Here is a 16,033-nt window from a genome sequence, read left to right as displayed (position 1 = left end):
TCGGTAACAACCTGACCAGTTTTACCAGCGTCCCCTGATAATGTGTCAGATATTCAAGTTTTAGGGCCCTGTCCCAGCCCTATGGAATCAGCAACTCTGGTGGGGCTCAGTGATCTCTGTTATAACAGGCCCTCCAGATGATTTTTATTCACCTTAAAGTTTGAAAATATCTGCATTGTCAGCTGGCCAAAGCGTCCACCAGCAGGTGAAGGGGAGTGGTGCCTGGAAAAGATAGGGACCAGCCAAGGCAAGTACAGCAGCATTTGCCGTGGTAGTAATGGAGAATGCCTTTTCTCCACTGGTTGGCACAGACTAGGATCTGGGAGCAGTGGCAGGGTTATTTAGGATGCTTTACATTTCAATGTAGAGGGACCGCTGTCCTGGTTTGCCAGGGACTTCCCCTGTGTGAGCACTTAGAATCTCATCCTGGCAAACCCCTTAGCCCTGGGTTTGAAAAACGTAGGGAATAACATGAAATTTAGGGGAAACATGATCTAGGTTTTGGGCAAGTCACAAGTGCTAATTAAAGCTAAGCAAGTATGGACAACACTAGCGTTCTTTAGCCCTTTGCGGGGAGGTAAATCTGATTGGGTGAAAGGACTTATTGTTAAGAGATCTTTGTAGAAACATCCCCTTCTGCTTAGTCCGCTGGTTCTCAGTTCTGGCTAGACATTGGCATCGTCTGAGGAGATTTAAAATGATTTTATTGGTCTACGATGACCAACCGTCAGTGTGAGGGTTTTTAAAAAGTGCTTCAGATGATTCTAATGCACAACCAAATTTAGGTGCCACTGCTTAAGCTTTTGAACTGCTGCTGCATATTTTCACCTCATCTTCCTATGAGAATATCCAACTGTAGTTGAGGTTTGTTTTTTTTTCTTTTTCTAACTGTCTTATTATAAGATTTACTGTCTTAAATAAGGTTGAATGTACAGAAAATCTTGCTAGTCCATCTGGTATAGCTGGATACTTAGAATAATATAGTTAAGATATATACCATTTAAGTATTGTGACTGGCCTTTTTTGAAATTAACATATGCATTGAATTAGTATGTTCTTTTGAAGTTGTTATGTTGGGGAGCTATACCTCTAATCTGCCATTGCTAAATATCTGGACACCTCTTATTAGGAATTGCTTTTAGAAATCTTTAGGGATTAAAACCAAGATTGCTGTATTATTTGTACTGGAACCACAAAAACCTCACAGAGTTCCCCCGCTGTACCTTCTACCCCCACTCTAACCCTTGGCAACTTCTAATCTGTTCTCCATCTCCACAGTTTTGTTATTTTAAGAATAATATGTAAACATAATCATGAATTACTTAATCTTCGGAGATCGGCTTTTCAAAATTTTCCCCTCGGCATCATTCCCTTGAAGTTCATTTCAATTTTTGCGTATATTAGTAATTTGTTCCTTTCTGTTGCTCGGTAATATTCTATCATAAGATTTTATCACAATTTGTTTCAACATTCATCCACTGCAAGACATTTGGGTAGTTGCCAGTTTTGGGCTATTATAAATAAAACTGCTATGAACATTTATGTGTAAGTTTCTGTGGGAACTTAATTAAGTTTTTGTTTCTTTTGGATAAATGCTCAAGAGTACAATTACTGCGTTGTAGGGTGAATCTACTTTTAGGATTAAAAGAGACTGTCAAGCTGTTGATCAGAGTGGCTAAACCATTTTATTTTCCCACCAGTGATGTGATATAATTTTTCTATGTACTCGCCAGCATTTGATGTTGTCACTATACTTTAATTTTAGTTACTCTCTGACATCTCATTATGGTCTTAATTGGCATTTCCCTAATGGCTAATGATGCTGAGCATCTTTTCATGTGCTCCTTTGCCGTGTGTATATTCTCTTCCATGAAATGTCTGTTCCTGTCTTCTGCCTATTTTCTAGTTGGATTTTTTTAAGTTGTTTGGAGAGTTCTTTGTATATTATAGATACAAGTCATTTGTCTCATATGGGATTTTCAAATATGTTTTCCTACTGTGTAATTTGAGTTTTCATCCACTTAAAAGGATCTTCTATGAAGCATTTTTAACTCATTTTGATGAGATCCAATTTATCAGTTTTTGCCTTTATTGATCATACTTTTGGTGTCAAGTCTAAGAATTATTCCCCCAGTTCTAGATGCCAGACATTTTCTCCTATTTTTTTTTCTAAAAATGTCCTGCTTTTACATTTAAGATTATGATCCACTTTGATTTAATTTTTGTGTAAGGTGTGGAGGTTAAGGTTCATTTTTTGTTTGTTTTTGTCGAGGGATGTCCAACTGTTTCAGTACCAATTTTTGAAAAGTCTATTCTTCCTTGATAGCTTTTGCACTGCTGTCAAAAACAAGTTATATGTATTGATGTCAGTCTATTTCTGGGTTCTCTATTCCATTCCATTGATCTATGTATCTACCCTCCATCATTACTGCAAACTCTTGAAATTGGGTAGATTAATTCCTCCCATTTTCATCTTCCTTTACAAGTTGTTTTAGCTATTCTTCAGCCTCTTCTTACCATATAAATCTTAGAATAAGCTTGTCTATATCCACAAAAACCTTGAGGGCATTTTAAGAGTAATTGTGTTAAGCCTCTTAACTTGGGGAGAATTGACATCTTTATCATGTTGTGTTTTCTAATCCATGAACAAGGTATGTCTCCCTATTTGTTTGCGACTTAAAAATTTTTCTTCATCAGCATTTTGTAATTTTCAGTCTAGAGGTCCTATAAATGTCTTATTGGGCTTATATTTAAGTATTTATTTAGGTCAGTTGTAAATGGCATCACATAGTTTTATTTAAGCTTCTACACATTTGTTATTAATATATAATTTGATAAAATTGTGGTGATCTTGTACTCTAAATCATTTACAAACTAATATTATTTCTCAAGCTTTTTGTGGATTCCTTGGTATTTTCTCCATTTAGATTATCATCTCATCTTCAGATACAGACAGTTTTACTTTTCCTTATTCAGTATAATAGGATATATTGCTATTCAACATTCAGTAGGATATGTTCCTTCCTATGCAACGTAGTAGGAATAGTCCTTTTATCTTTTAAATAAACTTTTTAAAAATTTAACTTTTAAATTTATGTATTTATTTATTTTTGCTTTATTTTCTTACTAGAACCTCCAGTGATATATTTAATAAAAGTGGTGAGAGCAGATATCGGTGCCTTGTTTCTGATCTTACAGAGAAAGCATCCAGTCTTTCACAGTTAAATATCATGTCGGTATAGGTTGTTTGTAGATCATCTTTATGAGTTTCAGTATGCTCCTTTTCTATTCCTAGTTTGCTTGGAGTTTTTTTTCTTCTTTTCTTAAAATCATGAATGGGATTGGATTTTGTCAAATGCTTTCTCTGCATTAATGGATAGGATCACATGACTTTTCCCCCTTAATCTATTGGATATGGTGGATTACACTGTTTAATTTTCAAATATTTAACCAACTTTGCATAACTGGAATAAATCCCACTTGGTCATGGTATATTATTCTTTTCATATATTTCTGGATTTAATTTGCTAATATTTGGCTGAGGGTTTTTCAGCCAATTTCATAAAAAATATTGGTCTGTAGGTTTCTTCTTTCTATACTATCACTGTCTGGTTTTGGTATCAAGGTAATACTGGCTTCATAAAATTAATTAGAAACTGTTCCCTCTACTTCTATTTCTTATCAAATCATGTAAAATTGGTGTTAATTCTTTAAGTCTTGGGTAAAAGTGAAACATCTAAGCCTGAACATTTCTTTTGGGAGTTTTTAAATGAAAAACCAGTGTTTCTAATGGTTACAGGAAAATTGAGATTATCTATTTCATCTTGGCTGAGTTTTGGTAGTTTTGGGTGTAGAAACATTGGCCCATTTCATCTACATTTTTGAATTTATAGTGTAGACTTGTTCATAGTAACTTGTCCCTCATTAACCTGCAGGATATGTCATGGTATCCCTGGTTGCATTTCTGATATCTGTGATTTGTGCCATCTCTCTGTTTAATCTTTATCAGTCTTTCTAGATCTTTATTGGTTAGATTGCTTATTTCAAAGAACCAGCCTTTTGTTTCATTGATTTTCCCCCCTATTTTCCTGTTTTCAGTTTCATGGATTTCTGTTTCATCTTTATTATTTCCTTCTTTCTGCTTGTTTAGTGTTTTTTCCTCTTCCTTTTTTACTATTTTAATATAGAAAATTAGATTATTGCTTTGAAATATTTTCTTTCCCAATTTAGTGCTATAAACTTCAGCATTGCTTTCACTTCATTCCGCAAACTTTGATCTGTTATATCTCCATTTTCTTTTATTCTATGCATTTAAAAATTTTTTCCTTGATGCTGTCTTTTTTACCCATGAGTTATTTGGAAGTGTGATGTTTAGTTTTCATGTGATTGAAGATTTTCCTGTTGTCTTTCTCTTATTGATTTCTAGTCTGATTCCATTATGGCTAGAGAACATACTCTCTATGATTTTAATTCTTTTAAATCTGCTAATGTTTTTTTATCACCCAGTATATGGTATATGAGTGAATGTTCCATGGACACTTCAATATGTATTCTGCTCTTACTGAGTGTGTTCTTTAAATGTCAGTTATATCCTGTTGATAGATGATGTTTTCAGTTCTTCCATATCCTTGCTGATTTTTCTCTCTGGTAGTTGTATAAATTGCTGTGTTGAAGTCTCAAATAATAATTGTGGATTTAAAACTTTCTCCTTTTACCTTTTTCAGTGTTTGCTTCATGCATTTTGAAGTTCTGTTGTTTGGTGCACACACATTTAGTATCACTAGGTCATCTAGGTGGATTATTCCTGTTATCTTTATGTAATGACCCTCTTTGCCCCTAATAATTTCCTTTGCTCTGAAGTCTACTTTATCTGATATTAATATAGCCATTCCTGCTTTTTCTGATTAATGTTCACATGATATATCATTTTCATCCTTTTACTTTGAACTACCTATATCATGATGTTGAAAGTAAGCTTCTTATAGACAGTATATAGTTGGATCATGCTTGCGATTTTTTAATCTACTCTTCCAATCTCTGTCTTTGACTTGGTTATTTAGATCATTTACCATTAATGTAATTATTGCCATGTCAAAGATTTGGTCTACCATGTTATTTTTTGTTTCGTCTTTTACCTTAGTTTCTCAATCCTGTGTTTCCCTTATTTTTCCTTCTTGTGGGTTACTTAAACATTTTTTTTTTCTTTCAAAAGTTTATTTAGTATCAAGCAAGGGGAGACTTTGCTTAACACTACAGAACATTTCAAGACTTGAGTTACAAAAGAATACCACATTATTTGCACTTGTAATTGGCTTCCCTTTTTACACATGTTGGCAAGAGAAAAAAAAAACTAGCATATGGCTGAAAGATAAAATAACTAAATTTCTATGGAAACCTTTAAAATGAAAGGTGAGGCTTATGTTAAAAGGATGGATTAACATATTTAGTAAACCTATCTTTTTTGTTTAACACTAGTTAATCAAAGTTATTTTTTTCCTTTTGATGACCTATTTTTTCATATACAGACTGGAAATAACAAAATTTTACATGTCTTTTTTTTTTTTTCTGCCCAGGTTGATGTTTCAACAAAGTAATTTTAAATTCCATCCATTCAGATGTTAAGCATTTTGATTTATTTAAAAAGGGATTGTTCATAGAAAACAGTTACTTTGAACAGTATACAGGACTGGTGGAGACTGGCTATGTCACAACATCAGACAGTACAATCAGTATCTGCTGTATGGCTGGTCTCTGTAGACGCCCTTTGCTGTCCTTGCCGAGGGTGCCTTGTATCTTGAGTTTGTCCACTCCTCTTGCCCGTAGGAATCATAAGTCTCTTCACTGAGTCCGTGTCCATAATCATAGTAATCAGCACCACTTTGGGCTGGGGCGCTATAGCTGTTATCATAGGAATCATAACTCTGTTCATCATAAGCAGCGCCATATCCATCATCATAGTCATAATCTCCATAGGTCTCTTGTGTTGGGGGCGGCGGTGGAGGTCTGTACCCAGTTGGGGGGACACCTCTTGCTCTGGGAGTGAGAAGTCCTCTTCCTCGACTCACTGGCCCTCGGGTGGAAAGGATTCCTCTGGAAGTCGGCATCCCTCGCGGTACCCCGACTCCCACTGGCCGGGCCGCGACTCCTCCCCTTCCCCTGGTTATTGCTGGGGTTGGTACACCTCTTGTACGCAAGGTAGGTTTCCCTCGAACAACTGGTACATCTGCATTTTCTGAACCACCATTCAAATATGTTAATTCCTGGAGCTGTGCTTGCCTGATTTCATCATTATAGTCCGGAATGAGGAACTTTTTGATTTCCTCCAGAGCATGTCCTATCCGGGCATAGGCTTCTGTGGCGGGGCAAACACTTCAATCAGAACATGGAGATCATCATTGAGGTGGAAGTACTTTGCTTCTCCACTTTTCCTCAACTCTTCTTCCTTTGCCTTGTCTCTCATGGAGCCTTTTCCAAGGATGGACATTTTTGTCAAGGTTTCTTCTTGCAAGCGCTTCAGAGAATTGCCACGTGGCCCCAAAAGTTTTCCCACAAAGTTGAACTTAGGGAGCTGTTTTACAGGAATCAACACTTTCTGTCCCAGCTTCATGTTCTTCTTAATCACCACATCAATGTACTTTTCTTCGTCCTTGCCTTCTCCTTTGTGAAACTTTTCTATTTCTTGGTTCACCAGCCGCAGGGCGTGCGTGAAGGAGGGGTCCAGGGAGTCCTTCTCCGCCATCAGCTCCAGCAGGTACTTCTCCTCCATGCTCGCCGGCCGCCAGGGCCCGGGACGCGGACTCGAGGCGGGCGAGCAGCGCCGGCCACGCAACCCCCGACCCCGCCCGTGCCCTAGCGGCGCGGAACCCGGGCCGGATGCCGCGGCCGGGGCGCGGCGGAGCCAAGCCGGGCGGTCGACCTGGCGGCGGCGGCGGCAGCGGCGATGGAGGCGCCGCGAGGCGGGAAGCGGCCGCACAGCCCCGGTCCCCAGGGGGTGGCCGCCGACTGCCCCGCGCTGGCGGCCACTGCCTCCCGGACGCGGTCCCCGAGCTCCCGCCACGGGCCGGCGCGGTCAGGCGGGCCCTCTTGCCGGGCTGGCGGCACACTCTGCGAGCCTGAGGCAGTCCCGGGCGAACCCCGCCAGCCGGCGCCAGCGCCAGCGCCGAGCTCAGCCGCCACCCGCACGCCGCGCGCCGCCCCGCGTTCTCCGAGCTCTACTTAAACATTTTTTAATAAGTCCATTTTAATTTAATTCATTTATAATCATTTGTGTATACTGTTTGTATAGTTTTCTTAGTGGTTGCTTTTGGCATTACAGTATACATATGTAACTTATCATAGCCTACTGGAATCAGTGTTTCATTACTTCAAGTGAAGTTTCAAAATTTTACTTCCATTTAGGTCTCTTAATATTACCCAGTTTTAAAGTATGATTTTCTGTAGTATTTCCTTTCTCTACATTGAGAACCCCATCAGATGGTGTCATCATTTTTGCTTTGACCATCATATAGAATTTAAGAAACTCATGAGGCTAATGATAGTCTCTTATATTTACCCCATTTGTTTTCACGCATTCCATTGTTCCCCTTTTCTTTCTGAAGTTCCCAGTCTTCTGTTATTGTTTATGTTTTCATAACAGTAGGTGATATCTTGGATTTCCAGTGCAACTGGATATGAGTTTCAGGAAACACTGAGCCTGGCTCACTTAATGCTACTGAGTTGGAGGGTTTGTATATGTTGGGCCTGTTGGCACAGCAGATGCTAGCAGATTAGACTAATGTTGATGGGACTAGTGCCACAGGAGGATGGGTTCCCATTCAGGCTATGCTGCTGCTACAGTAGATCAAGTCCCCCTCTACCCCAAGTGTGGGGCAGTGACCTGCTGCTGTCACTGCTTTGTATTAGGCTCCTTTTGCCTCAGGTGTGTGGTGGGATCCCTTGGAAGCTGCTGCTGCTGCTGCTGCTGTCAATCACAAGGTTAAATTCATTTCAGAAATACTTAAGTATAAATATATAGCCTGGCTCTTGTAAGACCTCTGTATTTTTTTTATTGCTTTCATACAAATTATCCCAAATTTAGTGACTCAAAACAACGTAAATTTATTACCTTACAAGTCTGACATTGGCCTCAATTGAGTAAAAGTATTGGCAGGATCGACAGATGAATGGATAAAGATGTGGCACATATATACAATGGAATATTACTCAGCCATAAAAAGAAATGAAATTGAGTTATTTGTAGTGAAGTGGATTGACCTAGAGACTGTCATACAGAGTGAAGTAAGTCAGAAAGAGAAAAACAAATACCATATGCTAACACATATATATGGAATCTAAAAAAAAAAAGAAAAAATGGTTATGAAGAACCTAGGGGCAGGGCAGGAATAAAGACGCAGCCATAGAGAGTGGACTTGAGGACACAGGGATGGGGAAGGGTAATCTGGGATGAAGTGAGAGAGTGGCATGGACATATATACACTACCAAATGTAAAAGAGCTAGCTAGTGGGAAGCAGCCACAAAGCACAGGGAGATCAGCTCTGTGCTTTGTGTCCACCTAGATGTGTGGGATAGGCAAGGGAGGGTGGGAGGGAGATGCAAGAGGGAGGAGATATGGGGATATATGTATATGTATAGCTGATTCACTTTGTTATGAAGCAGAAACTAACACGCCATTGTAAAGCAATTATACTCCAATAAAGATGGTTAAAAAAGAAAAAAAAGTGTTGGCAGAGCTACATTCTTTTCTGGAGGCTCTTAGGGGTGTTTCTGTTCCCTGGACTTTATCCGCTTCCAGCGGTCACTTGTAGTCCTTGACTCAGAGTCCCCTTTCTCCACCTACAAAACCCAAAATGTTGCATCTCTCTGATTCTGCTTCTATTAGGACATCTCTCTCTTTCTCTTTCTACAGTTGGGAATGGTTTTCTGCTTTTAAGGACTCGTGCAATTAGATTTGTTCCATGAGATAATCCAGGATAATCTTTCTATCTCAAGGCCTATAACTTCAGTCATATCTGCAAAGTCCTCTTTACCATGTAAGGTAACATATTATTGGGTTCTAGGGATTAGGGTGAGGGCATTTTTAGGAGCCATTATGCTGCCTACCACACCCTTAACAAGTGACCTTGAGAAAATTACTGAGACTTTAAAGCCTTACTTTCCTCAAACATAAAATGGAAAGAAAGATAACTAGTTAATATCATGAAAGTGAAACAGTATATATGAAATCAACTAACTCAAAAAATAAGATTTCTTCTTTTTCTTTGTGATTGGCATGATTCTCAGAGTTCAGTTACTTGAAGAGTTACTTTTTTTTGAACAGAACTAAGGAATTTCAGGGTTCAGGTGCTGTAAGATTGTCTGAATTATCTGAGTAACATTTAGCTAAGCACAGGTGTAAAGCATTTGATTTACTCCCTGGTGTCCTTTATCTTCTCATCCCACTAAATCCATATCCCTTGTCTAGCTCCAGCCAGTAGAGTCAGAGCTTGTTTTACTGTTTAACTAAAGTTCAATTTAAATTTGCTCTACATCTCCAGATTCTCAGCCCTGGTTGCATATTATAATCACCTGGGGAGATTTCAAGACCTACTTGATGCCAAAGTTTTACCTATCGTGGATATTTGAAGAGGGACCTGGAATGAAATGCTCTAGCTTATGGTTTGGGGAGCCAAATCATAGTCTACACTGAGCCAAATCATTTGCGAGATCACCTCTAAAAAGCAATTTATCTGTGGTGACTGATGCTCTTCCTTTGTCAGTATGCTTGTCCCTCTTTGGGGGAAAAGAAGAAGGGGAAAAAACCCCCAGCGGTTGGGCTGCCTGAATTATAACCTGATGCTGTGGAATTTGTGTTGGCTCAGAGCGCACATCTTCGGATACCCATTCTCTCTCCTGCTTCCTTGCATGAGCTTATATCCTTGGGCAGTTTTTCATCCACCACCCTCTTTTGCTTCTAATCTTAGCAAGTAAAGTCTCTCCTTAATGAAACAGCATTTCATGAGACTTACTGGGAGCATAGGTCTGTTCCAGACCTATCCTATGTTAGCTAAAGCAGATATAAGTGATGTATTTTTGGCATTCATCCTTGTGGGTTGGAGAGAGAAGACAGAATTTTATCCTTTAGGTGTCATATGACTGGGCAAATGGGCTCATTCCCTCTACTGCCTACCATGTAAAATACTGAGGGTGTTACCTCTAGAAGGTACCTTCTAGGTATCAAAATAGCTCAGATAAGTCATATTTCTCAGTAACAGGTGACAAAACTATGGCTTAGGTGGTGAATTTTCCATGTCAATTTGTCTGGGCCACCATGCCCAGTTATTTGGTCAAATACTATTCTGGATATTTCTGTGATGGTGTTTTTGTGTTTTTTAAAATTTTTATGTTTTATTTATTTATATTTTTGGCTGCATTGGGTCTTCGTTGCTGCACGTGGGCTTTCTCTATTTGCAGCAAGCGAGGGCTACTCTTTGTTGTGGTGTGCGGGCTTCTCATTGCAGTGGCTTCTCTTGTTGCAGAGCATGGGCGCTAGGTGCACGGGCTCAGTAGCTGTGGTGCATGGGCTTAGTTGCTCCACGGCATGTGAGATCTTCCCAGACCAGGGCTCAAACCCGTGTCCCCTGCATTGGCAGGCGGATTCTTAACCACTGTGCCAGCAGGGTAGTCCCTGTGATGGTGTTTTTGGATGAAATTCATATTTAAATTGGTGGTGGACTTTGAGTAAAGCAGATTATCCTCCATAATATGCATGGGCCTCATCCAATCAGTTGAAGCTCTTAATAAAGACTGACCTCCCTGTCGCAAAAAGGAATTCTGCCAGAAGACTTACAGAAATTGAACTGCAACTCTTCCGAGAGTCTCTAGACAGCCTAACCTGCAGATTTTGAATTTACCAAGCCTCTATTATTGTGTGAACCAGTTGTTTAAAATCTCTCTCTCTTTCTCTATCTTTATATAGATATGGATATAGGTCTAGGTATCAATATCGATATCTAGATCTATATCTGTCAGTATATATGGGCCCATTGTATACACATGCTGTTGGTTCTGTTTTTCTGGAGAACCTTGACTAATACAGTGGCCCATATAAATAAAAGGACGAACCCAAGTTCACCCAGGTAGAAAGTAGTACAATGAGAACTGGAACTTAAGGCCTCATGACTCATTCAGCTGTGAACACTGACCCAGAACTGGCGTCCGCACACTCTGGCCCACTGTTCAGATCTCGCTTGACTCCTGGTTTTGTACATAACGTTTTGCTTGAACCCAGCCGCACTCATTCATTAACGTATTGTGCATGGCTGTTTCTGTGCTACAGCAGCAGATGGGCAGTTGCAATGGAGACGTATGGTACAGAAAATCCAAAATATTTACTATCTGACCCTTTACAAAAAAGATCTGCTGACCCCTGCTCTAGGATGCCATCTGATTTCTGATAGCACTGAGGAGAATAATTCATGCACATTGGGATAGATTGTTAATCTCACGTCCTCCTTAGGTCAAAGATCTCTTAAATGCTCACCCTTGCAATAGCCAGCTTGGGGAGCATTGTCTGAGGATGCAGAAATTTTTCTTGCCAGGTCTTTCCAATCCACACTGCTCCCTGACTATGGTTCTTAAAACCTATTTTTTAAAAAAATTTTTATTGGAGTATAGTTGATTTACAGTGTTGTGTTAGTTTCAGGTGTACAGCAAAGTGAATCAGTTATACATGTACATATATCCACTTTTTTTTTTTTCTTTTTTCAGTACGCGGGCCTCTCACTGTTGTGGCCTTTCCCGTTGTGGAGCACAGGCTCCAGACGCGCAGGCTCAGCAGCCATGGCTCACGGGCCCAGCCGCTCCGCGGCATGTGGGATCTTCGCGGACCGGGGCACGAACCCGTGTCCCCTGCATCAGCAGGCAGACTCTCAACCACTGTGCCACCAGGGAAGCCCCACTTTTATTTTTTTTTGGAGTCTTTTCCAAATAGCCCATTACAGAGTACTGAATGGAGTTCCCTGGGCTAATAAGAAGAGCAGGTTCTTATTAGTTATCTATTTTATGTATAGTAGTGTGTATATTTCAGTCCCAATCTCCCAGTTTAGCCTCCCTGCCACAATCCCCTGGTAACCCTAAGTTTGTTTTCTACATCCGTGCCTCTGCTTCTAAAACCTGTCTATTTTAACCAACTACCACTCATTGCTTACCGTCTCTGGCTTCATGTACTTGATAATAAATCTACTTCTTGTTCTATCCTGGATGACATGTTCCAAGGACTGAGATAATATCTTATTCTACATAATTTGTCCTTGATATTGTCTATCTTGGGGTCTTCATCTATGTCCCAAAGAAGACAGTCACTCTGTCTTCTAGTACTACTACTAATACCACATTTTATGGCATGAATTTGACCCAATGCACTGAACTATCCCTTTAGAAGCTGTATGCAACCTGTCACTGGGTTTTAGCACAGGGGTAGAACTCAGATTAGTGATCATATTTAAACAAATCTACTTGACCAGAAACTTTTTGTCTCACCATTTATTACACAAGTAAAGTAACTTCTGTCTTTGCATCTATGATATAAATATTTTTAATTTCCTAAATTATCTGAAAAATTATTTAGAGCTTCCATTTCAGTAGGCATTGGAATTGCTGTGTTATGACTGTTTCATTATTTTATTTCCAAGTGTTAAATTAGGCTTCAAGCTTTGGCCAAGAGTAGACAGGAAAGGGTTTCAAAGAAATGAAGAGTGGGAAAAACTTCTGATGCAAGGGAGACTTAATAAAGATTTGATTTTGAATCAATAATTTATAATAAAGGTTTGAGTTTGAATCAATAATTTATGTCATTGCAAAATAGCTCCCTGGTAAAATTCCATTCTTTGGTAATCATTAAGTACAGAAATTAACAATCAAAATATGCAGTGATCTTCTTCATTTTCTAAAAACAAACCTATATCTAGATGAGAGGAGAATTCATCTCATAACTCAGGCTCTGGACTTACGACTCCAAGTCCTGTCTTCTTTCAACCATACCTGCTAAGTTTCTGTCTAACTTCTTGAGCATGAGGTAATGGCGTCCGCTTTCAACCCCTTCCTCAGTATATAGCTTGGTGAGTATGAGTAAGGGATCTAAAACTTGAGAACCTGGGTTCAAATCTTGACTCTAAAATTTACTTGTTGAGTACTCTTGAGCATGTTATCTGTTTTTGCCTCAGTTTTCTCATCTATAAAATAGAGATACCATTACTTCTCTCAGGGAGTTGCTATGAGGGTGAAAGAGAAAATTCATACAATGCAAGAATTTATCAGTTCTTGGAACACAATAAATACCGAAAAATAATGTTAACCATTATCAAGGCCCCCTCATTTTATGGATAATATAGATTAGTTTATTATATAGGTCTAATATTTACATATACATAAACATTTTGTACCTATGTGTGTGTATACGTTCTTCTTAGAAATTGAGCAGTCAACATTCACATCTAAAAATCTGTGCTCTGTGAAATGTAGATATCCTGTGTACAGACACAGTGCTATAGTTATCTATTGCTACATAATAAAGAAGTCCAAACTTAGTGGTGAAATAAACAAAAATTTTAATATGTGCCCAGATTCTGTGGGTCAGCAATTCAAACAGTACACAGAGGAGATGGCTTGTCTCTACTCCATGACTGATGTCTGGAACCTCAGCTCATGAGGATTCAGATGGCTGGGGCTGGAATCATCTAGATAATTTTAATTCACATGTCTGGCCCTTGAAGACTGGGCCCAACAAGGACTGTTGACTGGAGTGCCTATAGATGGCTGCCCAGGTGGCTTGGACTTCTCATAACGTGGTAGTTAGGATTCAAGATAGAGTATTCCAAGAGAATGAGTGTCCAGGGTTGAAGCATTCCACGAGAATCATGCAAAAGCTGCATGACCTTTTATGACCTAGTCTTAGATGTTACATAGCATCACTTTCATTATATACTATTGCAGGCGTTGGAGACCTTTTTCCATAAAGTGTCAGACAGTCAATATTTTAGGCCTTACAAGCCATACAGTCTCTTTTGCAACTACTTAGCTCTGCTGCTGTGATGTGAAAACAGACACAAACAATACATATACTAAGGAACATGGCTGTGTTCCAATAAAGCTTCATTTATAAAAGCTGGTAGAGGCCTAGACTTGGCCCACCAGCCATAATTTACTGACCCCTGCTCTATTGTTTGAAGCCATGGAAAGCCTGCCTAAATTCAAGGGAAAATGCCCACATCTGGATGCGAAGAATGGCAATGAATCTGAGACCCTGTATTAAAACCACTACATATGGGATATTTATAAGAGGATCTGTCTGCATACCTTGTTTCTCCCATGTATGCTGGATATGAGGTATTGGGACATCTTACATCTCTGTAAGCCTGGGTCAGGGTCAAAGTTGGAATCTGAACTCAATGACCTTGATTTCTGGAATAATCGGTAACTCTGATTACGATTTGCTTACACTCCTTACCCCAATAAATATACCACAAAAGATAGATTTCAAGTAAACAATTGCTTTATGGCAGATTTTTATTAAGTCTCCATTGACTGAATTATTCCATTTTGGTTGGAAAGCATGAGTTTTGTTTCTTTCCTACAGAGATCTGCAACTTTTCAGATGTGGCATTTCATTCTACTGAGAGGATGATGTAGGTTTTTATAAACGGAAAAAGCAGGGCAGGCTGAGTTCACTCAGATTGTACTAATGCTTACAGGAATAACCGAAACTGGAACACAGGCTCCCAGGTTTTCCTGTCCTGTGCTCTTTCCGGTAGGTGCCATTGTCTGCTGGGTCTGGCAGTAATAATTTTTGACCTTTACCTCTCTGTGCTCTTGTGAAGCGGTTTGGGGCTTTGTTAGCTTTCTTATGAGTTTGTACTAAATTGTGTCCATAAAGTAGGCTGAATTCCTCAGGGAAGGATGATAGCTGTTACTGTGTTATTACTGCAAATGTTGTGTTGGTTACCTTTTTTTCTTTTCTTTTGTCCAGTTGTATCCTGAACTTAAAAGTTATATTATCCGAAATGAAAGATGTGCATCTGGTAGAAAAGACTAATTTAAGGGATGAAAATTCCTGATGATTGTTTCAGTCAACCCTTAATACACACTGAGCTTCATTAGTAAATAGACAACTCTCAGACCATTCCCTTGGAAGAGGTCGCATAATCAGCCTTTGTGTTGATTTCACATTCTGTTCGGTAGAGACAGAACAAATTAGAATAATTAGCTGGTACAGGAAAGCACAAAGAACTTTCTTCTGTTTTTGTGATGCATCCTGTAATAAGGGTTGAAAATGAGACTGGAGGTAAGAACGTGAAACTCAGAAGAGCAAAGGAGAGAGGATATTATTTCTTTGAAAATATTCTTTCAGTGTTGGCCCAGAAGAAATATGAAGCTGAGGAAATTTTTTTTTTAATGATGATTTTTGTGTTGATGATGTGAGTGTGGAATTAGTAAGAATCAGGAAGCAAGCATCCTTTTCCACCAAGGACTTGGGAGCAAATGAAACCATAAATACTCCCCGCTCTTGGAAACCCTTTTGGAGCAGTAATCAGAGAAGGGTAAAGGCAAAGCCTCAGGGCAGAGGTGTTCAGAGCAAAGGGATAGGAGGAGAACAAAAGGAGAGTGGATATGTTTAGAGCTGTCATTTTGAAATTTACCTGCTTCTGATTCAGTGCTGCTTTGCTGCTGTGTTGGTCCAGTGGAAATCCTCAAAGCAGGAGCAGCCGTATTTTAAAATAATAAGGTTAAAGCAAGTGACTTTAATCCAGGTCTCTTTAGCTCAAAACCACAGAGGAGAGTGTGAGGAAAGAGTGAGGCCACAAGGAATTGTTCACTGGGTACCTTTTCCCCAAACCTCACTAACTGGGAGAAACTGACCACTGGATTATGTGCCTTGAAGGAAAGCAAAAATGTTGAAAGCAAAGAGTGTGGAGCTTGTTTAGAAAGCAAGCTCTATCCTTTGGTCACCTGCTGATGATAATAGCATTGGCTGAGACCTGACCATTTACAATGAAGGCA

The 16,033-nt window shown here is 39.4% G+C and overlaps 1 pseudogene; it reads right to left on the bottom strand.

The window, feature by feature from the left end:
* Positions 1 to 5,340: 5,340 nt before the first annotated feature.
* On the bottom strand, positions 5,341 to 6,821 carry LOC115850480 (KH domain-containing, RNA-binding, signal transduction-associated protein 3 pseudogene; annotated as a pseudogene).
* Positions 6,822 to 16,033: the final 9,212 nt, after the last annotated feature.

Source organism: Globicephala melas, chromosome 17, assembly GCF_963455315.2.
Source record: "Globicephala melas chromosome 17, mGloMel1.2, whole genome shotgun sequence".
NCBI classification, from domain to species: domain Eukaryota; kingdom Metazoa; phylum Chordata; class Mammalia; order Artiodactyla; family Delphinidae; genus Globicephala; species Globicephala melas.
Note: the sequence above shows the minus strand (reverse complement) of the source record. Positions and strands in the feature narration are given on the sequence as shown.